Source organism: Ictidomys tridecemlineatus, chromosome 8 (genome assembly GCF_052094955.1).
Source record: "Ictidomys tridecemlineatus isolate mIctTri1 chromosome 8, mIctTri1.hap1, whole genome shotgun sequence".
Lineage (NCBI taxonomy): Eukaryota > Metazoa > Chordata > Mammalia > Rodentia > Sciuridae > Ictidomys > Ictidomys tridecemlineatus.
The window spans coordinates 52,434,228-52,462,123 of NC_135484.1; the positions used below are offsets into that span (position 1 = coordinate 52,434,228).

The 27,896-nt window shown below is 37.8% G+C and overlaps 1 protein-coding gene across 6 annotated transcripts in view; it reads left to right on the plus strand.

Moving 5' to 3' along the window:
- The window catches only part of LOC120889115 (heat shock factor protein 2-like), a 136,243-nt gene that overhangs the window by 57,543 nt on the left and 50,804 nt on the right, over positions 1-27,896 (plus strand). The window contains exon 7 of one of the 6 annotated variants that reach the window (XR_013424977.1): positions 12,617-12,682. The exons of the other annotated variants lie outside the window; for them this stretch is intronic. The gene's annotated coding sequence lies outside the window, so the exon portion shown is untranslated. The remainder of the gene's footprint in view (positions 1-12,616; positions 12,683-27,896) is intronic. 6 annotated transcript variants of the gene reach the window in all.

The window sequence follows — 27,896 nt, forward strand, 5'->3', positions numbered from 1 at the left end:
TCCTAGTTTGAGTCCCAAGGCAGTGTGCTGTGGAGCCAGGAAGAATCAATGTTGTAGGTGAAATCCAAAGGTAGTTCACTGGACAGTTCCCTCTTGTCTGGGAGAGGTGGGCTTTTTGTCCCATTCAGTTGCATTCAGTTGACGAGGTGAGGTCTGGCTCCACATTAGAGAATGGAATCTATTTAACTAAAAGTCCCCGATTCAAAAGTAAATCTCACCCCATAACACCAGCACAGACACACCCAGAATAAAAGTTGGCCAAGTATCTGGGCATCGTAGCCCAGGCGAGTTAACATATAAAATTAACCATCACAAAGTCTTAATCAGTCTCAGAATTCAAATTATAATATGGATTAGATTTCACTAAAGAACCACCTTTACCCTTTCCAAAAGTAAATTTTTGCTGTTAATCTATACATTTTCGAGTTCATTTGAACATTATTTGGTCCTTGTTAATTCTGATTGAAGTTTATTTAAGTGCTCAAAAATTCCGCTTAAATTTCACTTAAGAAAATTTGTTTTAGAGCCAATGGGTTGATGTTCACTTAACCTATTGTTGTTTATCAGTGCCAAATATAATCCAGGTTTCAAGAGTCCAGAGTGAAATAAAAAGTTGAGAAATTTTCTACTATGGAGTAACAATCCTAAATGTAATTCCCATACCTCTAAGGATCAGAAGGAGTTAAGATAAGGCCCTGCTTTTCAAGGTGTTTAAATTCCAACAAGTTAATGAGGAGGCAGTTTTGTAGAGTTGGGGACAAAGCAAAGAGATGAAGCACGTGGGCTGTAACAGACATACCCATTGGGACCAGAGCAATTTTGGAGCTAAACTGACAGAACGCATTTATAAGACCTCTCTCACAAGCATGAGTTGAACAGTAAATGACAACATAGTGTGTAGTTCTCACCTGATGGCTGGTGCAGAGAAAGTGGCCAACAAACAGAGCCTGCTGCCACTTTGTTCATATTTGCTTTTTGTTTTGTTTAGGATCATTTTCCTTATTACCCTTTAGAAGGGGTTTGGGTTTGCTCCCATTACTCTCTTCCCAGAGCCCATTTTCAGGAGACTCTTTTCCTTGAGCTGTTCTTTCTCTATGTCTGTTCAGGAAACAAAACCTCAAGGTGGCAGAAATAAAATTTAAAAAAAGGAAGAATTTTTGGAAAATTAATGGTTAAGTAGATCCTAAGGATTATATGAATCACCTCATAATGTCTCTTGCCTTCGAGATAGCGGAGCAAGTAGACATAATTACTCCGATTGCTATCAGAAACTAGTGACTGCATTTGTGTCCTGGGCTAGAAAAGGAAATCTTCTTGGTCCTTCTTATTCATCTCCAAATCTGAGAGAGAAGTCAGGCCTGTGTTAGTCAGTCTCTCCTCATAAAAGACTAATATAAAAATTTAAGCCCCTTTTAGCATCTGCTGAAGTGAGAATCCACGCTGTACCCCAGCTGTGTCTACTGTTGAAGAAGGCGTCAACAATACCAAGTGTCCTTTTCTCCCTTTAGACCATTCCTCCTGTGTGTGTGTGTGTGTGTGTGTGTGTGTGTGTGTGTTTGTGTGTGTGAGAAGACTTTTTCATCACTTTGACAACATACCTGAGAAAATTAAATGAGTAAATATTTATTTTGGTTCAATTTCAGGCTCCATTGCTGTGGCCTGAAGTGAGGCAGATTACCATGGCAGAGAGCCTGGCTTCAAAACAGAGCTTCTCAACTCATGGAGATCAGGGAAATGGTGAGGGGAAGAGAGGACTGAGGAATATGATGTACCCGTCCAGGGAATCAACTCCAATGGCCTACCCTCCAACTAGGCCCTACCGCCCCCACAGTTTTGACCAACTCCCAATAGTCCTGTCCAATCATGAACCCATCAGTGGATTGATCCACAGATGAGGTTAGAGCTCAGGATTCGATTCACCTTTCTGTAGAGTCCGTTCTGAATGCTGGTAGATTGGGGTCCAAGCTTTCAACACATGACCTTTGGGCAACATTCCAGATCCAAATTATAGCAGGGTGCCTCCTTCCCTTTAGGTGTTCTGTGTTTGTTTATTGTTTTCAATCACAAATAATGATCCTTTTTCAGTGTAAGACCTATCACATTTGGCTTGAATCTGGTTCCAGTGGTGGTTGCTCCTCCTGCTGAAAGGCATTTCTGATCACTCAGATTCAGTCTTCTGGCATGGTTCACTCTGACCACAGCTGTTTGTCATTTTATATTTCTATCTGAGAGAGAAACCTACCTACTGTATTCGAAACTGACCATCCAAATGAAAGCATTTCTCTTCTTCTAAATATGTTAGGAATGTTCCTGGAAGCTATGGGGGATATGGAGGGAAAACCCCGGCTCATTCGCGAGCACATGTGACAAAAAGCATCCAATAATCATAAGGGTATCCTTATACATATATTCAGTGCCCAAAAAGCACAAGGTATTGTGATAGATACTGTGAACAACACAAAGCTGTGTTATATACATTTCCTGCTGTGAAGTGCAATTGAATACAGTCAATCAGTGGAGAAGATGTTCCATAGAGTGATCCTTGAATTATAATGCGAGGTCAGCCATTGACGACTGTGGTGGTGAGGATCTCATATGGGGCAAAAGACTGAGTAAGAAAGAATAAGCCAGAAGTAGAGAGCCCTTAATAATGTGGCTTTGTTAAAACACCGTTGAAGGTTAAAATAATGAAAGCTTTTTGAGTCTATAAACATAGGGTGATAAATTCTATGCAAGACATTAAGTTTGTACTTCTTTTAATACCTCATAATTCATTCAAACATTTTCTTATAGATTTCAGTAGAATTTTTAAATCTCTTCAATATGGGCCTCGTCTCTTCTTGTCTCTTTTTTTAAATTTTTATTGGTTGCTCAAAACATTACAATGATCTTGACATATCATATTTCATACATTTGATTCAAGTGGGGTATGAATTCTTACTTTTACCACGTGTACAGTTTGCAGGATCACATTGGTTATACGTCCAAGTTGATACATACTGCCACACTAGTGTCTGTTATATTCTGCTGCCTTTTCTATTCCCTCCCTATCCCCCCTTCTGTCCCCTCCCCTCCCATAATCTCTCTCTACCCCAGCTACTGTAATTCATTTCTCTCCTTTTTCCCCCTTTCCCCTCACATCGTCTTATATGTAATTTTGTATAACAATGAGGGTATCCTTCCATTTCCATGAAATTCCCCTTCTCTCTCCCATTCCCTCCCACCTCTTGTCCCTTCCAATTGGTAATCTTCTTTTCATGCTCTTCCAGCCTGCTCTGTTTTGAGTCCCCCTCCTTATATGAAAGAAGACATTCAGCATTTCTTTTCTAGGGATTGGCTAACTTCACTTAGCATAATCTCCTCTAATGCCATCCATTTCCCTGCAAATGCCGTGGTTTTGTTATTTTTTAGTGCTGAGTAATATTCCACCGTGTACAAATGCCACATTTTTTTAATCCATTCATCTGTTGACTGGCATCTAGGTTGGTTCCACATTCTAGCTATTGTGAATTGTGCTGCTATGAGCCTTGATGTAGCTGTATCCCTATAGTATGCTCTTTTTAGGTCTTTGGGAATAGTCCGAGAAGGGGAATAGCTGGGTCGAATGGTGGTTCCATTCCCAGCTTTCCCAGGAATCTCCATAATGCTTTCCAAATTGGCTGCACCAATTTGCAGTCGCACCAGCAATGTACAAGTGTACCTTTTCCCCCACATCCTTGCCAGCACTTGTTGTTGTTTGACTTCCTAATGGCTGCCATTCTTACTGGACTGATTTGGTGTCTTAGAGTGGTTTTAATTTGCATTTCTCTGATTGCTAGAGAGGGTGGGCATTTTTTCCGTGTATTTTTTGATTAATTGTATATCCTTCTCTGAGAAGTGTCTGTTCAGGTCCTTGGCCCATTTGTTGATTGGGTTGTTTGTTTTCTTAATGTTTAATTTTTGAGTTGTTTGTATACTCTGGATATTAGGGCTCGGCACATTTGTATTTTTAAGAATTGGCATGATCAATGAAATGTTCCGCACACGTTTGTAGGAAGATCAACATAACACTCCAGTGACAATACAGTAGTAGAAGGATTGATTTGGACTGACAAGTTGTTCAGTGAATGATATATTACCCATAAATTTGAATTCTCATTATCATAAGGAAGCAAGGTGAAAATAAGAATTTAAGAGAGTGTTGGGGATGTGGCTCAAGTAGTAGCTCCTTCACCTAGCATGCGTGAGGCATGGGGTTTGATCCTCAGCACTACCTAAAAAAATAAATAAAATAAAGATGTTGTGTCCACTAAAGGCTAAATAATAAATATTTTTAAAATAGAATTTAAAATAGTCCATAAATGTTATATACAAACTGTGAAAGTAGATCCTTCAACAGATTAATTGTCTACCTCGAACTAGAATCAGTTGCCTACTGATTTGCCTGGATGATGTTCTCAATTCTGGTTTTTTTTTTTTTTGTTTTTTTTTTTTTTTTTCATTCCACTGGGCAAACATCTGCAGGGCTTTCTTGATGGCAACATAGTGATTACTGAGCTCTACCCTATTAGAAATACAACTAGTTTTCAACTCATGAAAGTCTATAAAAGCCACTTTTTTAGAAGTCTCTAAACTTTGGAACTATTCAATGATACTCTATTTTTGCCAGCAATACACAATATATATATTTTTTAATGTAAAGGGCAAGGTATTGAACAGACACTTCACAGAAGAAGCAATACAATCAGTAAATACATGAAAAAAATGTTCAACTTCACTAGTAATGAGAGAAATGCAAATCAAAACTACTCTAAGATTTCATCTCACTTCAATCAGAATGGCAATCATCAAGAATATCAGCAATAATAAATGTTGGCGAGGATGTGGGGGGAAAAGGTACACGTATACATTGCTGGTGGCACTGCAAATTGATGCAGCCAGTCTGAAAAGCAGTATGAAAATTCCTCGGAAAACTGGGATCGGAAGCATCCTTTGACCCAGCTATCCCACTCATTGGTTTATAACTAAAGGACTTAAAATCAGTATACTAAAAATTCATTAAACTTCATTTAAATTAATACAATTTAACAAAGTGAATTTAAATAACATTTAATATAGATTAAGTCATTTAATATTAAGTATATAATAAAAATATTAATAAAATTAATTTTAATAAAAATCCTCTTAGTGGTTTTAGAAACTACAGGTATCAGAGAAATATTAGCTATATATTCTACTTTTGTCTGTTGTCTCATTTTGCCTAACTTAAGCTAGAAACTTTTGTTTATCTTTTATCTTAATTTACCAAGATAAAAATGGGAAGACAAAACACCCAGTAGCTACACACATCAGCTTTTCCTTTGTTTTTTCTAAATTTTGCCTTAACATTGACATTATTTTATCCAGTATCCAGGTATTATGTTTTTATGTTAAAAGCATATGCCGTTTGATTTCAATCTCTTTTCAAATACATATATCTAAATCCCTGTTGCTTCTGTCATACTCACCAGATGACTATTATAGTATTTTAATTTAATCCCATCTTGATTTTTGCTTTAATCTAACAATTATTTGGAATTGTTTCTATGGCCCTAATTTCATTGTATATGGAATTTTTTTTTTTTTTTTTTTTTGAGGAGTCAAAATTCTTCTAATTTTAGATGCACAAGGAATTGCAGCGTGTGTGATAACACCTTTACGGAATTGGCTGGCGTTTTCATTGTGGTCTAGGGCATGGTAAATTTTGGTGGCTGTAGCCTGTGTGTTTGAACATGGTATGTAGTTTTGTGTGCATGGTACAACTTCTTGGTATAGCTACTCAGTCAGGCTTCTTAAGTGCATTACACAGCTCTTCTCTATCCCCTCCCTGCTTGTTGGTGGTTCCTTGTTTGGGTTCTGAGAGAGGGATGTTCAGTGTATGCCTTTTAATCTGCAGGGTTTCCCATGTTTTTGCTCTATATACCCCACGGTGTGGTCCCCCAGATAACTATCTTATTGTTGTCCTGTGCTCCGTGATCCCTGGTATGTAATACTGAAAGCATGAAGCAGCCTGTTACCTCTCAGCTTCTGGAAGTGAACTGTTTTCTTGCACGTTCTATATTTGCTTTTGTCTTTTCAACTTGATCTACTCTTTCATAATCTATTTTTGTGTTCAGTCCTTGAAATTCTCATTCTTATTTTGGATCACTGAGCATTTCAAATGTCCTCTTCTAATTTCTATGAGGATTTGGTGGTAGAAGGAGAAAGAGAGGTGAAACATGCTCATTTTCAGCCTTTAAGATTGAACTTCAAATCTTAGTGTAGTTTTGATTTTCACTTCTCTAAGTGCTAGTGATGATGAGCATATTTGCATCTATTTGTTGATTAATTTTATATCATCTGGGGAGAAGTGTCTGTTCAGGTCCGTGGCCCATTTATTGAATGGGTCATTTTATTTATTTATTTATTTATTTATTTGTGTGTGTGTGTGTGTGTGTGTGTGTGTGTGTGTGTGTGTATTTAGATTTGTGAGTTCTTTCTATACCCTAGAGATTAGTGCTCTATCTGATGTGTGATGGGGCAAAACTTTTCTCCCAAGATGTAGGATCTCTATTCACCTCCCAGATTGTTTGTTTTGTGGAGAAGAAACTTTTTTAGTTTGCATCTATCTCATTTATTGATACTGGATTTTAATTCTTGTGCTATAGGAGTCTTATTAAGGAATTTTGGGACTAATCCCATATGATTGGAATTAGGGCCTACTTTTCCTTCTGTTACATGCAAGGTCTCTGGTTTTATTCCTAGGTCCTTGAATCATTTGAGTGGAGTTTTGTGCATGGTGAGAGATAGGGGTTTAATTGCACCTCCCTCCAGTTAGAATGTCAGCGATTTTTGAAAATGGCAGCTATTATGAAGACAACAACAATAAGTGTTGGTGAGGATTTCAGGAAACATGTACACTCCTACACTGTCGGTGGGACTGTAGATTGGTGCAGCCAATATGGAAAGCAGTTTGGAGATTCCCTGGAAATTTGGGAGTAGAACCACCATTTGACCTAGCTATCCCTCTTTTTGGTCTATACCCAAAGGACTTAACAACTGCAAACTACAGGGACACAGCCACATCAATGTTTATAGCAGCAAAATTCACATTAGCTAAATTGTGGAAACAACTTAGTAGATGAATGCATAAAAAATGTGGCATTTATACGCAATTAATATTACTCAGATACTTACCCTCTCGCTCAGTCCAGGAGACGCTAGCGACCTTCACTACCTCTGTCAGAGCCTGGGTGGGACAGCTGGTGCCTCGGAGAGGACAGGCTGATCCTGCCTGCCTCCCATGTACCCTTTGTCACAGGGAGCGACATTAATGTGAGACCAAATAAAATCCAGTCATAGACATTAATAGAATATCTCAAAAAAGTATTTAATAAAAAGGCTAGCAAATACAGGGTCTTTAATGAAACTTTAATAAAATTTATGAGACAAGGAAACTGAAAGCACAATATTTTCTTAGGAACTTTTCTGTTTGGTGTTATTCTTTACAATATAGAAGCTTTTCCTAAGAATGCAGGGAGTATGAAATTTCTAAGGCTATCTTGCTGTTTTCTCCATTAAACCCCTTGTCTCAAAAAAAAAAAAAAATCTTGAATCTATATTAATCTTTGTGATTTTCTGAGTACCTGTATAACATATTTTTCTCAAGAATGCAGTGAGGTCGCCGTTTCCAAGAGCTCTTCAATTCTGAAATATAAGAAGTGTGTTTCCAGGCATTGAAACCCAAAGGCTCACCTAGACACAATGGAGTGAGCAGAATATATAAAAATCTCTCATGACAAATCTGAACTCTGCTTTTCCCAAGATTCCAAGTAATTTGGCAAGTGGAAGCCAAATATATAGTTTGATATTCTTCTCGGGAGTAAGCCGTGTGATGTGACAGGAAGGCAGATTTTAGTGCTGCATTTCTGATTGTATCCCCCCAAAAGTTGTTCCATGCATATCATGCAAGAATGTAACCTCCAAAAAATGAATAAATAAAAAAGAGGAAATTTGACGTAAGAAGGCTGGATAATACTTGCATGTTCGTGTATTTTTACCACACATCATACCTTCTTATTTCTTCCTTGCTCTGATTTGAAGCATATGCTTTCATTTTTCATTTTGGCTTACTATGTTATCACTTAATAATAATTCAGTAAATTTACTTAGAACAAGAAAGTCACGTAATGACTCATGTCTTAGAGATGCTTTCAAATAAAAGTAATTGTGCATTTTGTACCATAGAGTATTCCCAGTGTTTCCTAGAATTGTTGCAACTGACGCTGGAAGCTTTGAAATAGAGCAGGAGGCATAAGGGCTGTGGCTTGTGACCCTTCCCAAAGTATGTAAGATTGATAGACATTGAATGCAGATAAAGAACTATGCATCATTGAATTTTTTCCTGTCACTAAAATGCTAGTAGAGCTCAAGGAATTGTGAGTCTCTTTGTCTACAGTACAGGAAAAATAAGAAATTTAAAGACTTGAGTTCCATACAATTTCTGATAACATACCTTAGGTTCTCAGCTTAAAAACACAAAAAGAGAAATGTCATCATTTTCCATAGCATTTGGAAACTTTTCATAGGTTGGAAACTTTACTATCAGAGCTCATCAGTTCTCAGACATTTATATGTTTTGAATACTTGGCCAATGTGACTTTGGGATGCGTCCTCCAGTTGTTGTTTCAGTGATTTTGTTCATGCCTAACAACTGGTGGCATCTTAATTTTGGTCAAATAATGTAAATGTTAAGGTGAAATTTAGAAATAAGAAAGGAAAAGCTGATATGTGTGTAGCTACTAGGTGTTTTTCTTCCTTTTTTTTTTTTTATTTTTTTATTTTTGTAAAGTAAAACAAAAGATAAACCAAAAGGTTCTAGCTTAAGTTAGGTAAAATCAAAGAGGAGAAAAAAGAAGATAATGTTGCTAATACTTCACTGCCACCTGTAATTTCCAAAACAACTAAGAGCATTTTTATTAAAATTAACTTTATTGACGTTTATATTAAGTTATATAGTCGATGAATTTTTAAATATAAATCATACTATAATTTAATATAAATGGAATTTATATTAAATTATAAATAAATTTAATATTTATTTATAATTTAATATAAACAATATCAATTAATTAAATAAATTTAGATCAAACCATAGTATTAATAAAAGAAATTTAAATAATACTACTAATAAGATTAATTTAAATTAGATTAATTTATATTAAATGATAGTATAATTTGTATTTCAAAATATATTAAATTTTGTTTAAATTAATTTTAATAAAAAGGTTCTGAATGGTTTTAGAAACTACAGGTGTCGGAGAAGTATGTGCTATGCAATCTGCTTTTTCTCTTCTCTGATTTCACCTACTTAAGCTAGAAACTTTTGATTCATCTTTTACCTTAATTTATCAAAAGGTTGTAACTACTCCTATTTTAAAGCTTTTCATCTTTCAAAAACTGTTGTTAGCTTATTTCTCTCCCCAAGTTGTTTTGATCCAATGTTTTATAGAATGTGTTTATAAGAATTATTGTAGAGCCCCCAATAGTATGTAGATAAGCAGTCCAGATATTTAATGATACATTCCTACTAATTAACTTTTCCATTGGCAGTGGATCACGTGATCCCACTTTGGGGTTGACTCATAGAAATACTCTTCCTTCTGGACATGTTTATCATCTGGAAAACTGAATTAATGTGAAGTGACTTTCGTAGAGAAATGGAAATCAGCAAAATGGATAGGGGTCATAGAATTTGGATTCAAGGCATCTTAGAATTTATCCACTAAGCTTCCTGTTTAGGTCCTCCCCATTGGAATTTTCGCTTGGTAGTTGTACAATGTTATCTTGGATAAACTAAATATTCTCAACGTTTTGCAACACTATATTTGGTTTTCATGTACTCTGAATCGGAGACATCCTTCTTATGGGTTGGGTTTTTCTTGTTTCCTGTAATTACATGTATCGTTTTTATCTTAATGCCATTAAGTGAGGTTGGAACTAGTGGTTCAAGAAGGCTGCTCTGTACAGTTGCTCGCTAAAGTACATCAGAATTGATAACTGGTGATGATTATCTGCTACATTGGAACAAAATTCTATAAACAAAAAGTGCTACAAAAAACAAAACAAATTTTTTTTTAAAAGTACTATAGCAAAAAATCACAACAACAACAACAACAACTAAAGAAATAAAATAAAATACCCAGTAGCTATCCACTTACATATACCAGCTGTTTTGCTTTCTCTTTTTGTCTACAAACACATGGTCCCGTAAGTGTTGAACCTCGTTTTCTCTTAGGATTTTTACTTTGGTCTCTTGAAAAATATCAGAATTCAATGTTTGAGCATCTCCTCTCTCTCCAGGCAACTGGGCTTTTAGTTCTTCAATAGTTTTCTGCAAGTTCTTAATTTCCTCCTCTCTTTCTAAAATTAACTGGCTATGCGCAGCATTCATCTGCTCATATTGGTACTTAAATTCATCCATTTCCTCCTCCTGCTCCCGTAAAGACTGAAGTAGTTGCATTTTACGCTGGTTTTGATTTTCAATTATATTCAGATGGTCTTGAATTTCATCTTCCAGATGATTTTTGACTATATTCAGTTGAGATACCTCCAATTCTAGTTCTGTGATAGCATCAAGAGCTTCAGGCTCAGCCACTGGTACAGCTTGATTGTGCTGTTCCCTAAGTATTTCCAGTTCTACTCGCAGATAGTTGTTTTCTGCTTTCACATAGGTAAGACTTCTGTCCTTTCTTTCAACGGATTGCCTTAAAGTTTCATTTTCTCTTAAGGCCTGAGAACACTTATCTAAATCCTTTTGTAGTTGTGAACTTTTTTCTTCGAGTTTTTCAATAAAAACTTCTTTCTCATTTATGACTTGTGTCAATCGCTCCTCTTCTTCTATGTAAGATGCCAAAATTTCCTCAGTTTCTTTTTCATCAGCAGTCATTTGCTCAATATTCTTTTTGAGTCCTGCTATTTCAAAGTCCTTCTCTTGATTGAGTTGAAGTGCACATTCGTGTTTCAGCTTTAAGTAAGAGGTCTTCAAATTGTGTGCTTTGGAGAGTTCCTCAATAGTCTGCCTGTGATTATTTGCTTCTTCCAACAGTCTTTTTTCTGCCTGGTGCAGTTTGGCTTCAGTCTCTTCTTTGTCTCTTTGGAGAGTCTCCGTGATAGTGTCTCTTTCTTGAGAGATTTGATTGTAAGCAGCAATAGATTCTTCCAACTTACGCCTTACATCGTCACGTGCTAAAATCAACATTTCATTTTCCGTCTTGAGTTCAGCAGCAACTCTCGTTAAGTTTTCATTGAGCTGTTCCTCTTGAGAAAGATTTTGCCTTAGGTTGCTAACTTCAGCTTCTCGTTCTTTAAGCATGTCATCCTTCCAGTGACTGTTCGAGTCTTCGTTCAGAGAAGTTGGATACTTACTCTTAAATCCAGACAGCTCCTCTTCAAGTTGTCTAATGTGATCCTTAAGCCCCAGGTTTTCCTGCTGGAGGTTTAAACTATTTTTTTGTGACTGATTTAGCTGATCTACTAAATCTTCTACTTTACCTTCAAGCTTCTGCTTAGTTAAATGCAAATCACTGAGGCTCTGTGCATTCTCAGTTAACTTCTCCTTCTGCACATGCAACTCGTGGGATATGTTCATTTGCTCATCCTCAAGTTGACGAACTCTCTTTTTTTCGTCATCTAGATCTTGTTCCAACTTCTTGATGACAAGGTCTCCTTCATTTTGTTGTTTGGATAGCTCATCTTGTATCAAAATCATGTGCTTTGTAGCTTCCTGATTCTGATGATCCAGTTCTTCTAACTCGGCTATCAGCATTTTCTTCTCATTGATAGTCTGATTCAGTTCTTCCTCCTTTGCCTTCAAGTGAAGTTTTAAGTCTAGTAATTGTACATTCAAATTCACGTCTGTTGAAGCTCTGTTTTTCATGACTGGATAGTCACAGCTCAATTTTGACAGTGACATCTGAAGTTCCTCTTTTTCTTGACTCAATGATGACTTCTCTGTTTCTAAAGCTTCAGCATGCATTTTAAGTTTCAGATTGTCTTCAGCAAGACGGTTATCCTGGTTTAAACCATTTAGCCTCACGATTTCCTTCTCCGCATCAGCCAGGGCTCGTTGAAGCCTGAGCACTTCTTCCACTGCTGAATGCTGAGGAAGGGTTCTTCCCTTTTCTGCCACAGTAGAACTCTGCTCCCAAACTGAAATTTCATGCTGATGATCATCTAAGTCTGGACTTTGGTTTGGTTGAAGAGTCTTGATAGTATTTAGTACTTTGTAGATTTCACTTGAGTCAGAATGGTGTGTTCCCTGAGCCTCAGCAATCTGCCTCGAGTGGCCAACTTCAGATTCCTGTTTTGCAACTTCAGTTGATAATCTGTTTGTTTCTTGTTGTGCTACAATTATGTCACTAAAGTCCATGTCATCATCACGAAAGGCTGAAAAATGACTACCGATCAGGGAACCGAACGGAGCCGGTGCGGTTGTTGTTGGCACACCACAAGCTCCCGAGCGTACTGATTGAGCAGCTGCCCGTAGTTGGAACATTTGATCTTGCAGGACAGTCTGTCCTGCCTTAAGATGGCTGACCTCTACCTCTTTCTGTTGCAGTTGATCTTGGCAACTTACAGACTGATGGTTTCTTTGTAGCTCTGGCGCTTCATGCTTTTCTTCCAGGTCAGTACAATACTTTTTCGGTCTTTCATTCTCACATCTTAGTGTGGAATCAGTAGTTTCCATTTCCTTTCTCCGACAATGATGTAAAGCTGCTTCTGGGTCTCCTGAGTCATCCAGAAGCATGTCCCTGGTGAGGGTGGAGCTATGGCCGGTGAGGAAAGCCAAGCTGCTCCCCACCTGAGCCAAGAAGTGGCCCAAGCCTGAGCCCAGGCCTCCAAACCAGGCCGACATCGTGGCCACTTCAGCGAGCCACCGGACCAGCTCTGAGAAGCGCGTCCATCACCATCCACTTCTCTGTCCCGAACGTCCTCCGGCGTTGCCGGGGTCCATTATGACCCAAGCGCTCAGAATTCCTCAGAGCGCGGGGTTCCTGGGGCTCCACCAACCACCAATCATCCCTTCCTGCCTGTAAACTCAGAAGCCTGTCCTGCGCTTTGACCAGGGACCTGCAGCCAGTAGCACACTCACCCCCTGCAGGGCCTCTGCTTCTTCCCTGCACTTGCCTGTCAGCTACTGGCTCACGGGATTGGGCAGGGTTGGCTGGGAGGAGCTAGAGATCCAGGAAAGTGTCCTAGTTTGAGTCCCAAGGCAGTGTGCTGTGGAGCCAGGAAGAATCAATGTTGTAGGTGAAATCCAAAGGTAGTTCACTGGACAGTTCCCTCTTGTCTGGGAGAGGTGGGCTTTTTGTCCCATTCAGTTGCATTCAGTTGACGAGGTGAGGTCTGGCTCCACATTAGAGAATGGAATCTATTTAACTAAAAGTCCCCGATTCAAAAGTAAATCTCACCCCATAACACCAGCACAGACACACCCAGAATAAAAGTTGGCCAAGTATCTGGGCATCGTAGCCCAGGCGAGTTAACATATAAAATTAACCATCACAAAGTCTTAATCAGTCTCAGAATTCAAATTATAATATGGATTAGATTTCACTAAAGAACCACCTTTACCCTTTCCAAAAGTAAATTTTTGCTGTTAATCTATACATTTTCGAGTTCATTTGAACATTATTTGGTCCTTGTTAATTCTGATTGAAGTTTATTTAAGTGCTCAAAAATTCCGCTTAAATTTCACTTAAGAAAATTTGTTTTAGAGCCAATGGTTTGATGTTCACTTAACCTATTGTTGTTTATCAGTGCCAAATATAATCCAGGTTTCAAGAGTACAGAGTGAAATAAAAAGTTGAGAAATTTTCTACTATGGAGTAACAATCCTAAATGTAATTCCCATACCTCTAAGGATCAGAAGGAGTTAAGATAAGGCCCTGCTTTTCAAGGTGTTTAAATTCCAACAAGTTAATGAGGAGGCAGTTTTGTAGAGTTGGGGACAAAGCAAAGAGATGAAGCACGTGGGCTGTAACAGACATACCCATTGGGACCAGAGCAATTTTGGAGCTAAACTGACAGAACGCATTTATAAGACCTCTCTCACAAGCATGAGTTGAACAGTAAATGACAACATAGTGTGTAGTTCTCACCTGATGGCTGGTGCAGAGAAAGTGGCCAACAAACAGAGCCTGCTGCCACTTTGTTCATATTTGCTTTTTGTTTTGTTTAGGATCATTTTCCTTATTACCCTTTAGAAGGGGTTTGGGTTTGCTCCCATTACTCTCTTCCCAGAGCCCATTTTCAGGAGACTCTTTTCCTTGAGCTGTTCTTTCTCTATGTCTGTTCAGGAAACAAAACCTCAAGGTGGCAGAAATAAAATTTAAAAAAAGGAAGAATTTTTGGAAAATTAATGGTTAAGTAGATCCTAAGGATTATATGAATCACCTCATAATGTCTCTTGCCTTCGAGATAGCGGAGCAAGTAGACATAATTACTCCGATTGCTATCAGAAACTAGTGACTGCATTTGTGTCCTGGGCTAGAAAAGGAAATCTTCTTGGTCCTTCTTATTCATCTCCAAATCTGAGAGAGAAGTCAGGCCTGTGTTAGTCAGTCTCTCCTCATAAAAGACTAATATAAAAATTTAAGCCCCTTTTAGCATCTGCTGAAGTGAGAATCCACGCTGTACCCCAGCTGTGTCTACTGTTGAAGAAGGCGTCAACAATACCAAGTGTCCTTTTCTCCCTTTAGACCATTCCTCCTGTGTGTGTGTGTGTGTGTGTGTGTGTGTGTGTTTGTGTGTGTGAGAAGACTTTTTCATCACTTTGACAACATACCTGAGAAAATTAAATGAGTAAATATTTATTTTGGTTCAATTTCAGGCTCCATTGCTGTGGCCTGAAGTGAGGCAGATTACCATGGCAGAGAGCCTGGCTTCAAAACAGAGCTTCTCAACTCATGGAGATCAGGGAAATGGTGAGGGGAAGAGAGGACTGAGGAATATGATGTACCCGTCCAGGGAATCAACTCCAATGGCCTACCCTCCAACTAGGCCCTACCGCCCCCACAGTTTTGACCAACTCCCAATAGTCCTGTCCAATCATGAACCCATCAGTGGATTGATCCACAGATGAGGTTAGAGCTCAGGATTCGATTCACCTTTCTGTAGAGTCCGTTCTGAATGCTGGTAGATTGGGGTCCAAGCTTTCAACACATGACCTTTGGGCAACATTCCAGATCCAAATTATAGCAGGGTGCCTCCTTCCCTTTAGGTGTTCTGTGTTTGTTTATTGTTTTCAATCACAAATAATGATCCTTTTTCAGTGTAAGACCTATCACATTTGGCTTGAATCTGGTTCCAGTGGTGGTTGCTCCTCCTGCTGAAAGGCATTTCTGATCACTCAGATTCAGTCTTCTGGCATGGTTCACTCTGACCACAGCTGTTTGTCATTTTATATTTCTATCTGAGAGAGAAACCTACCTACTGTATTCGAAACTGACCATCCAAATGAAAGCATTTCTCTTCTTCTAAATATGTTAGGAATGTTCCTGGAAGCTATGGGGGATATGGAGGGAAAACCCCGGCTCATTCGCGAGCACATGTGACAAAAAGCATCCAATAATCATAAGGGTATCCTTATACATATATTCAGTGCCCAAAAAGCACAAGGTATTGTGATAGATACTGTGAACAACACAAAGCTGTGTTATATACATTTCCTGCTGTGAAGTGCAATTGAATACAGTCAATCAGTGGAGAAGATGTTCCATAGAGTGATCCTTGAATTATAATGCGAGGTCAGCCATTGACGACTGTGGTGGTGAGGATCTCATATGGGGCAAAAGACTGAGTAAGAAAGAATAAGCCAGAAGTAGAGAGCCCTTAATAATGTGGCTTTGTTAAAACACCGTTGAAGGTTAAAATAATGAAAGCTTTTTGAGTCTATAAACATAGGGTGATAAATTCTATGCAAGACATTAAGTTTGTACTTCTTTTAATACCTCATAATTCATTCAAACATTTTCTTATAGATTTCAGTAGAATTTTTAAATCTCTTCAATATGGGCCTCGTCTCTTCTTGTCTCTTTTTTTAAATTTTTATTGGTTGCTCAAAACATTACAATGATCTTGACATATCATATTTCATACATTTGATTCAAGTGGGGTATGAATTCTTACTTTTACCACGTGTACAGTTTGCAGGATCACATTGGTTATACGTCCAAGTTGATACATACTGCCACACTAGTGTCTGTTATATTCTGCTGCCTTTTCTATTCCCTCCCTATCCCCCCTTCTGTCCCCTCCCCTCCCATAATCTCTCTCTACCCCAGCTACTGTAATTCATTTCTCTCCTTTTTCCCCCTTTCCCCTCACATCGTCTTATATGTAATTTTGTATAACAATGAGGGTATCCTTCCATTTCCATGAAATTCCCCTTCTCTCTCCCATTCCCTCCCACCTCTTGTCCCTTCCAATTGGTAATCTTCTTTTCATGCTCTTCCAGCCTGCTCTGTTTTGAGTCCCCCTCCTTATATGAAAGAAGACATTCAGCATTTCTTTTCTAGGGATTGGCTAACTTCACTTAGCATAATCTCCTCTAATGCCATCCATTTCCCTGCAAATGCCGTGGTTTTGTTATTTTTTAGTGCTGAGTAATATTCCACCGTGTACAAATGCCACATTTTTTTAATCCATTCATCTGTTGACTGGCATCTAGGTTGGTTCCACATTCTAGCTATTGTGAATTGTGCTGCTATGAGCCTTGATGTAGCTGTATCCCTATAGTATGCTCTTTTTAGGTCTTTGGGAATAGTCCGAGAAGGGGAATAGCTGGGTCGAATGGTGGTTCCATTCCCAGCTTTCCCAGGAATCTCCATAATGCTTTCCAAATTGGCTGCACCAATTTGCAGTCGCACCAGCAATGTACAAGTGTACCTTTTCCCCCACATCCTTGCCAGCACTTGTTGTTGTTTGACTTCCTAATGGCTGCCATTCTTACTGGACTGATTTGGTGTCTTAGAGTGGTTTTAATTTGCATTTCTCTGATTGCTAGAGAGGGTGGGCATTTTTTCCGTGTATTTTTTGATTAATTGTATATCCTTCTCTGAGAAGTGTCTGTTCAGGTCCTTGGCCCATTTGTTGATTGGGTTGTTTGTTTTCTTAATGTTTAATTTTTGAGTTGTTTGTATACTCTGGATATTAGGGCTCGGCACATTTGTATTTTTAAGAATTGGCATGATCAATGAAATGTTCCGCACACGTTTGTAGGAAGATCAACATAACACTCCAGTGACAATACAGTAGTAGAAGGATTGATTTGGACTGACAAGTTGTTCAGTGAATGATATATTACCCATAAATTTGAATTCTCATTATCATAAGGAAGCAAGGTGAAAATAAGAATTTAAGAGAGTGTTGGGGATGTGGCTCAAGTAGTAGCTCCTTCACCTAGCATGCGTGAGGCATGGGGTTTGATCCTCAGCACTACCTAAAAAAATAAATAAAATAAAGATGATGTGTCCACTAAAGGCTAAATAATAAATATTTTTAAAATAGAATTTAAAATAGTCCATAAATGTTATATACAAACTGTGAAAGTAGATCCTTCAACAGATTAATTGTCTACCTCGAACTAGAATCAGTTGCCTATTGATTTGCCTGGATGATGTTCTCAATTCTGGTTTTTTTTTTTTTTTTTTTTTTTTTTTTTTTTTTTCATTCCACTGGGCAAACATCTGCAGGGCTTTCTTGATGGCAACATAGTGATTACTGAGCTCTACCCTATTAGAAATACAACTAGTTTTCAACTCATGAAAGTCTATAAAAGCCACTTTTTTAGAAGTCTCTAAACTTTGGAACTATTCAATGATACTCTATTTTTGCCAGCAATACACAATATATATATTTTTTAATGTAAAGGGCAAGGTATTGAACAGACACTTCACAGAAGAAGCAATACAATCAGTAAATACATGAAAAAAATGTTCAACTTCACTAGTAATGAGAGAAATGCAAATCAAAACTACTCTAAGATTTCATCTCACTTCAATCAGAATGGCAATCATCAAGAATATCAGCAATAATAAATGTTGGCGAGGATGTGGGGGGAAAAGGTACACGTATACATTGCTGGTGGCACTGCAAATTGATGCAGCCAGTCTGAAAAGCAGTATGAAAATTCCTCGGAAAACTGGGATCGGAAGCATCCTTTGACCCAGCTATCCCACTCATTGGTTTATAACTAAAGGACTTAAAATCAGTATACTAAAAATTCATTAAACTTCATTTAAATTAATACAATTTAACAAAGTGAATTTAAATAACATTTAATATAGATTAAGTCATTTAATATTAAGTATATAATAAAAATATTAATAAAATTAATTTTAATAAAAATCCTCTTAGTGGTTTTAGAAACTACAGGTATCAGAGAAATATTAGCTATATATTCTACTTTTGTCTGTTGTCTCATTTTGCCTAACTTAAGCTAGAAACTTTTGTTTATCTTTTATCTTAATTTACCAAGATAAAAATGGGAAGACAAAACACCCAGTAGCTACACACATCAGCTTTTCCTTTGTTTTTTCTAAATTTTGCCTTAACATTGACATTATTTTATCCAGTATCCAGGTATTATGTTTTTATGTTAAAAGCATATGCCGTTTGATTTCAATCTCTTTTCAAATACATATATCTAAATCCCTGTTGCTTCTGTCATACTCACCAGATGACTATTATAGTATTTTAATTTAATCCCATCTTGATTTTTGCTTTAATCTAACAATTATTTGGAATTGTTTCTATGGCCCTAATTTCATTGTATATGGAATTTTTTTTTTTTTTTTTTTTTGAGGAGTCAAAATTCTTCTAATTTTAGATGCACAAGGAATTGCAGCGTGTGTGATAACACCTTTACGGAATTGGCTGGCGTTTTCATTGTGGTCTAGGGCATGGTAAATTTTGGTGGCTGTAGCCTGTGTGTTTGAACATGGTATGTAGTTTTGTGTGCATGGTACAACTTCTTGGTATAGCTACTCAGTCAGGCTTCTTAAGTGCATTACACAGCTCTTCTCTATCCCCTCCCTGCTTGTTGGTGGTTCCTTGTTTGGGTTCTGAGAGAGGGATGTTCAGTGTATGCCTTTTAATCTGCAGGGTTTCCCATGTTTTTGCTCTATATACCCCACGGTGTGGTCCCCCAGATAACTATCTTATTGTTGTCCTGTGCTCCGTGATCCCTGGTATGTAATACTGAAAGCATGAAGCAGCCTGTTACCTCTCAGCTTCTGGAAGTGAACTGTTTTCTTGCACGTTCTATATTTGCTTTTGTCTTTTCAACTTGATCTACTCTTTCATAATCTATTTTTGTGTTCAGTCCTTGAAATTCTCATTCTTATTTTGGATCACTGAGCATTTCAAATGTCCTCTTCTAATTTCTATGAGGATTTGGTGGTAGAAGGAGAAAGAGAGGTGAAACATGCTCATTTTCAGCCTTTAAGATTGAACTTCAAATCTTAGTGTAGTTTTGATTTTCACTTCTCTAAGTGCTAGTGATGATGAGCATATTTGCATCTATTTGTTGATTAATTTTATATCATCTGGGGAGAAGTGTCTGTTCAGGTCCGTGGCCCATTTATTGAATGGGTCATTTTATTTATTTATTTATTTATTTATTTGTGTGTGTGTGTGTGTGTGTGTGTGTGTGTGTGTGTGTGTATTTAGATTTGTGAGTTCTTTCTATACCCTAGAGATTAGTGCTCTATCTGATGTGTGATGGGGCAAAACTTTTCTCCCAAGATGTAGGATCTCTATTCACCTCCCAGATTGTTTGTTTTGTGGAGAAGAAACTTTTTTAGTTTGCATCTATCTCATTTATTGATACTGGATTTTAATTCTTGTGCTATAGGAGTCTTATTAAGGAATTTTGGGACTAATCCCATATGATTGGAATTAGGGCCTACTTTTCCTTCTGTTACATGCAAGGTCTCTGGTTTTATTCCTAGGTCCTTGAATCATTTGAGTGGAGTTTTGTGCATGGTGAGAGATAGGGGTTTAATTGCACCTCCCTCCAGTTAGAATGTCAGCGATTTTTGAAAATGGCAGCTATTATGAAGACAACAACAATAAGTGTTGGTGAGGATTTCAGGAAACATGTACACTCCTACACTGTCGGTGGGACTGTAGATTGGTGCAGCCAATATGGAAAGCAGTTTGGAGATTCCCTGGAAATTTGGGAGTAGAACCACCATTTGACCTAGCTATCCCTCTTTTTGGTCTATACCCAAAGGACTTAACAACTGCAAACTACAGGGACACAGCCACATCAATGTTTATAGCAGCAAAATTCACATTAGCTAAATTGTGGAAACAACTTAGTAGATGAATGCATAAAAAATGTGGCATTTATACGCAATTAATATTACTCAGATACTTACCCTCTCGCTCAGTCCAGGAGACGCTAGCGACCTTCACTACCTCTGTCAGAGCCTGGGTGGGACAGCTGGTGCCTCGGAGAGGACAGGCTGATCCTGCCTGCCTCCCATGTACCCTTTGTCACAGGGAGCGACATTAATGTGAGACCAAATAAAATCCAGTCATAGACATTAATAGAATATCTCAAAAAAGTATTTAATAAAAAGGCTAGCAAATACAGGGTCTTTAATGAAACTTTAATAAAATTTATGAGACAAGGAAACTGAAAGCACAATATTTTCTTAGGAACTTTTCTGTTTGGTGTTATTCTTTACAATATAGAAGCTTTTCCTAAGAATGCAGGGAGTATGAAATTTCTAAGGCTATCTTGCTGTTTTCTCCATTAAACCCCTTGTCTCAAAAAAAAAAAAAATCTTGAATCTATATTAATCTTTGTGATTTTCTGAGTACCTGTATAACATATTTTTCTCAAGAATGCAGTGAGGTCGCCGTTTCCAAGAGCTCTTCAATTCTGAAATATAAGAAGTGTGTTTCCAGGCATTGAAACCCAAAGGCTCACCTAGACACAATGGAGTGAGCAGAATATATAAAAATCTCTCATGACAAATCTGAACTCTGCTTTTCCCAACCATGTGAAGTCTACTGGAATCAGATTCCAAGTAATTTGGCAAGTGGAAGCCAAATATATAGTTTGATATTCTTCTCGGGAGTAAGCCGTGTGATGTGACAGGAAGGCAGATTTTAGTGCTGCATTTCTGATTGTATCCCCCCAAAAGTTGTTCCATGCATATCATGCAAGAATGTAACCTCCAAAAAATGAATAAATCAAAAAGAGGAAATTTGACGTAAGAAGGCTGGATAATATTTGCATGTTCGTGTATTTTTACCACACATCATACCTTCTTATTTCTTCCTTGCTCTGATTTGAAGCATATGCTTTCATTTTTCATTTTGGCTTACTATGTTATCACTTAATAATAATTCAGTAAATTTACTTAGAACAAGAAAGTCACGTAATGACTCATGTCTTAGAGATGCTTTCAAATAAAAGTAATTGTGCATTTTGTACCATAGAGTATTCCCAGTGTTTCCTAGAATTGTTGCAACTGACGCTGGAAGCTTTGAAATAGAGCAGGAGGCATAAGGGCTGTGGCTTGTGACCCTTCCCAAAGTATGTAAGATTGATAGACATTGAATGCAGATAAAGAACTATGCATCATTGAATTTTTTCCTGTCACTAAAATGCTAGTAGAGCTCAAGGAATTGTGAGTCTCTTTGTCTACAGTACAGGAAAAATAAGAAATTTAAAGACTTGAGTTCCATACAATTTCTGATAACATACCTTAGGTTCTCAGCTTAAAAACACAAAAAGAGAAATGTCATCATTTTCCATAGCATTTGGAAACTTTTCATAGGTTGGAAACTTTACTATCAGAGCTCATCAGTTCTCAGACATTTATATGTTTTGAATACTTGGCCAATGTGACTTTGGGATGCGTCCTCCAGTTGTTGTTTCAGTGATTTTGTTCATGCCTAACAACTGGTGGCATCTTAATTTTGGTCAAATAATGTAAATGTTAAGGTGAAATTTAGAAATAAGAAAGGAAAAGCTGATATGTGTGTAGCTACTAGGTGTTTTTCTTCCTTTTTTTTTTTTTTATTTTTTTATTTTTGTAAAGTAAAACAAAAGATAAACCAAAAGGTTCTAGCTTAAGTTAGGTAAAATCAAAGAGGAGAAAAAAGAAGATAATGTTGCTAATACTTCACTGCCACCTGTAATTTCCAAAACAACTAAGAGCATTTTTATTAAAATTAACTTTATTGACGTTTATATTAAGTTATATAGTCGATGAATTTTTAAATATAAATCATACTATAATTTAATATAAATGGAATTTATATTAAATTATAAATAAATTTAATATTTATTTATAATTTAATATAAACAATATCAATTAATAAAATAAATTTAGATCAAACCATAGTATTAATAAAAGAAATTTAAATAATACTACTAATAAGATTAATTTAAATTAGATTAATTTATATTAAATGATAGTATAATTTGTATTTCAAAATATATTAAATTTTGTTTAAATTAATTTTAATAAAAAGGTTCTGAATGGTTTTAGAAACTACAGGTGTCGGAGAAGTATGTGCTATGCAATCTGCTTTTTCTCTTCTCTGATTTCACCTACTTAAGCTAGAAACTTTTGATTCATCTTTTACCTTAATTTATCAAAAGGTTGTAACTACTCCTATTTTAAAGCTTTTCATCTTTCAAAAACTGTTGTTAGCTTATTTCTCTCCCCAAGTTGTTTTGATCCAATGTTTTATAGAATGTGTTTATAAGAATTATTGTAGAGCCCCCAATAGTATGTAGATAAGCAGTCCAGATATTTAATGATACATTCCTACTAATTAACTTTTCCATTGGCAGTGGATCACGTGATCCCACTTTGGGGTTGACTCATAGAAATACTCTTCCTTCTGGACATGTTTATCATCTGGAAAACTGAATTAATGTGAAGTGACTTTCGTAGAGAAATGGAAATCAGCAAAATGGATAGGGGTCATAGAATTTGGATTCAAGGCATCTTAGAATTTATCCACTAAGCTTCCTGTTTAGGTCCTCCCCATTGGAATTTTCGCTTGGTAGTTGTACAATGTTATCTTGGATAAACTAAATATTCTCAACGTTTTGCAACACTATATTTGGTTTTCATGTACTCTGAATCGGAGACATCCTTCTTATGGGTTGGGTTTTTCTTGTTTCCTGTAATTACATGTATCGTTTTTATCTTAATGCCATTAAGTGAGGTTGGAACTAGTGGTTCAAGAAGGCTGCTCTGTACAGTTGCTCGCTAAAGTACATCAGAATTGATAACTGGTGATGATTATCTGCTACATTGGAACAAAATTCTATAAACAAAAAGTGCTACAAAAAACAAAACAAATTTTTTTTTTAAAAGTACTATAGCAAAAAATCACAACAACAACAACAACAACTAAAGAAATAAAATAAAATACCCAGTAGCTATCCACTTACATATACCAGCTGTTTTGCTTTCTCTTTTTGTCTACAAACACATGGTCCCGTAAGTGTTGAACCTCGTTTTCTCTTAGGATTTTTACTTTGGTCTCTTGAAAAATATCAGAATTCAATGTTTGAGCATCTCCTCTCTCTCCAGGCAACTGGGCTTTTAGTTCTTCAATAGTTTTCTGCAAGTTCTTAATTTCCTCCTCTCTTTCTAAAATTAACTGGCTATGCGCAGCATTCATCTGCTCATATTGGTACTTAAATTCATCCATTTCCTCCTCCTGCTCCCGTAAAGACTGAAGTAGTTGCATTTTACGCTGGTTTTGATTTTCAATTATATTCAGATGGTCTTGAATTTCATCTTCCAGATGATTTTTGACTATATTCAGTTGAGATACCTCCAATTCTAGTTCTGTGATAGCATCAAGAGCTTCAGGCTCAGCCACTGGTACAGCTTGATTGTGCTGTTCCCTAAGTATTTCCAGTTCTACTCGCAGATAGTTGTTTTCTGCTTTCACATAGGTAAGACTTCTGTCCTTTCTTTCAACGGATTGCCTTAAAGTTTCATTTTCTCTTAAGGCCTGAGAACACTTATCTAAATCCTTTTGTAGTTGTGAACTTTTTTCTTCGAGTTTTTCAATAAAAACTTCTTTCTCATTTATGACTTGTGTCAATCGCTCCTCTTCTTCTATGTAAGATGCCAAAATTTCCTCAGTTTCTTTTTCATCAGCAGTCATTTGCTCAATATTCTTTTTGAGTCCTGCTATTTCAAAGTCCTTCTCTTGATTGAGTTGAAGTGCACATTCGTGTTTCAGCTTTAAGTAAGAGGTCTTCAAATTGTGTGCTTTGGAGAGTTCCTCAATAGTCTGCCTGTGATTATTTGCTTCTTCCAACAGTCTTTTTTCTGCCTGGTGCAGTTTGGCTTCAGTCTCTTCTTTGTCTCTTTGGAGAGTCTCCGTGATAGTGTCTCTTTCTTGAGAGATTTGATTGTAAGCAGCAATAGATTCTTCCAACTTACGCCTTACATCGTCACGTGCTAAAATCAACATTTCATTTTCCGTCTTGAGTTCAGCAGCAACTCTCGTTAAGTTTTCATTGAGCTGTTCCTCTTGAGAAAGATTTTGCCTTAGGTTGCTAACTTCAGCTTCTCGTTCTTTAAGCATGTCATCCTTCCAGTGACTGTTCGAGTCTTCGTTCAGAGAAGTTGGATACTTACTCTTAAATCCAGACAGCTCCTCTTCAAGTTGTCTAATGTGATCCTTAAGCCCCAGGTTTTCCTGCTGGAGGTTTAAACTATTTTTTTGTGACTGATTTAGCTGATCTACTAAATCTTCTACTTTACCTTCAAGCTTCTGCTTAGTTAAATGCAAATCACTGAGGCTCTGTGCATTCTCAGTTAACTTCTCCTTCTGCACATGCAACTCGTGGGATATGTTCATTTGCTCATCCTCAAGTTGACGAACTCTCTTTTTTTCGTCATCTAGATCTTGTTCCAACTTCTTGATGACAAGGTCTCCTTCATTTTGTTGTTTGGCTAGCTCATCTTGTATCAAAATCATGTGCTTTGTAGCTTCCTGATTCTGATGATCCAGTTCTTCTAACTCGGCTATCAGCATTTTCTTCTCATTGATAGTCTGATTCAGTTCTTCCTCCTTTGCCTTCAAGTGAAGTTTTAAGTCTAGTAATTGTACATTCAAATTCACGTCTGTTGAAGCTCTGTTTTTCATGACTGGATAGTCACAGCTCAATTTTGACAGTGACATCTGAAGTTCCTCTTTTTCTTGACTCATTGATGACTTCTCTTTTTCTAAAGCTTCAGCATGCATTTTAAGTTTCAGATTGTCTTCAGCAAGACGGTTATCCTGGTTTAAACCATTTAGCCTCACGATTTCCTTCTCCGCATCAGCCAGGGCTCGTTGAAGCCTGAGCACTTCTTCCACTGCTGAATGCTGAGGAAGGGTTCTTCCCTTTTCTGCCACAGTAGAACTCTGCTCCCAAACTGAAATTTCATGCTGATGATCATCTAAGTCTGGACTTTGGTTTGGTTGAAGAGTCTTGATAGTATTTAGTACTTTGCAGATTTCACTTGAGTCAGAATGGTGTGTTCCCTGAGCCTCAGCAATCTGCCTCGAGTGGCCAACTTCAGATTCCTGTTTTGCAACTTCAGTTGATAATCTGTTTGTTTCTTGTTGTGCTACAATTATGTCACTAAAGTCCATGTCATCATCACGAAAGGCTGAAAAATGACTACCGATCAGGGAACCGAACGGAGCCGGTGCGGTTGTTGTTGGCACACCACAAGCTCCCGAGCGTACTGATTGAGCAGCTGCCCGTAGTTGGAACATTTGATCTTGCAGGACAGTCTGTCCTGCCTTAAGATGGCTGACCTCTACCTCTTTCTGTTGCAGTTGATCTTGGCAACTTACAGACTGATGGTTTCTTTGTAGCTCTGGCGCTTCATGCTTTTCTTCCAGGTCAGTACAATACTTTTTCGGTCTTTCATTCTCACATCTTAGTGTGGAATCAGTAGTTTCCATTTCCTTTCTCCGACAATGATGTAAAGCTGCTTCTGGGTCTCCTGAGTCATCCAGAAGCATGTCCCTGGTGAGGGTGGAGCTATGGCCGGTGAGGAAAGCCAAGCTGCTCCCCACCTGAGCCAAGAAGTGGCCCAAGCCTGAGCCCAGGCCTCCAAACCAGGCCGACATCGTGGCCACTTCAGCGAGCCACCGGACCAGCTCTGAGAAGCGCGTCCATCACCATCCACTTCTCTGCCCCGAACGTCCTCCGGCGTTGCCGGGGTCCATTATGACCCAAGCGCTCAGAATTCCTCAGAGCGCGGGGTTCCTGGGGCTCCACCAACCACCAATCATCCCTTCCTGCCTGTAAACTCAGAAGCCTGTCCTGCGCTTTGACCAGGGACCTGCAGCCAGTAGCACACTCACCCCCTGCAGGGCCTCTGCTTCTTCCCTGCACTTGCCTGTCAGCTACTGGCTCACGGGATTGGGCAGGGTTGGCTGGGAGGAGCTAGAGATCCAGGAAAGTGTCCTAGTTTGAGTCCCAAGGCAGTGTGCTGTGGAGCCAGGAAGAATCAATGTTGTAGGTGAAATCCAAAGGTAGTTCACTGGACAGTTCCCTCTTGTCTGGGAGAGGTGGGCTTTTTGTCCCATTCAGTTGCATTCAGTTGACGAGGTGAGGTCTGGCTCCACATTAGAGAATGGAATCTATTTAACTAAAAGTCCCCGATTCAAAAGTAAATCTCACCCCATAACACCAGCACAGACACACCCAGAATAAAAGTTGGCCAAGTATCTGGGCATCGTAGCCCAGGCGAGTTAACATATAAAATTAACCATCACAAAGTCTTAATCAGTCTCAGAATTCAAATTATAATATGGATTAGATTTCACTAAAGAACCACCTTTACCCTTTCCAAAAGTAAATTTTTGCTGTTAATCTATACATTTTCGAGTTCATTTGAACATTATTTGGTCCTTGTTAATTCTGATTGAAGTTTATTTAAGTGCTCAAAAATTCCGCTTAAATTTCACTTAAGAAAATTTGTTTTAGAGCCAATGGTTTGATGTTCACTTAACCTATTGTTGTTTATCAGTGCCAAATATAATCCAGGTTTCAAGAGTCCAGAGTGAAATAAAAAGTTGAGAAATTTTCTACTATGGAGTAACAATCCTAAATGTAATTCCCATACCTCTAAGGATCAGAAGGAGTTAAGATAAGGCCCTGCTTTTCAAGGTGTTTAAATTCCAACAAGTTAATGAGGAGGCAGTTTTGTAGAGTTGGGGACAAAGCAAAGAGATGAAGCACGTGGGCTGTAACAGACATACCCATTGGGACCAGAGCAATTTTGGAGCTAAACTGACAGAACGCATTTATAAGACCTCTCTCACAAGCATGAGTTGAACAGTAAATGACAACATAGTGTGTAGTTCTCACCTGATGGCTGGTGCAGAGAAAGTGGCCAACAAACAGAGCCTGCTGCCACTTTGTTCATATTTGCTTTTTGTTTTGTTTAGGATCATTTTCCTTATTACCCTTTAGAAGGGGTTTGGGTTTGCTCCCATTACTCTCTTCCCAGAGCCCATTTTCAGGAGACTCTTTTCCTTGAGCTGTTCTTTCTCTATGTCTGTTCAGGAAACAAAACCTCAAGGTGGCAGAAATAAAATTTAAAAAAAGGAAGAATTTTTGGAAAATTAATGGTTAAGTAGATCCTAAGGATTATATGAATCACCTCATAATGTCTCTTGCCTTCGAGATAGCGGAGCAAGTAGACATAATTACTCCGATTGCTATCAGAAACTAGTGACTGCATTTGTGTCCTGGGCTAGAAAAGGAAATCTTCTTGGTCCTTCTTATTCATCTCCAAATCTGAGAGAGAAGTCAGGCCTGTTTTAGTCAG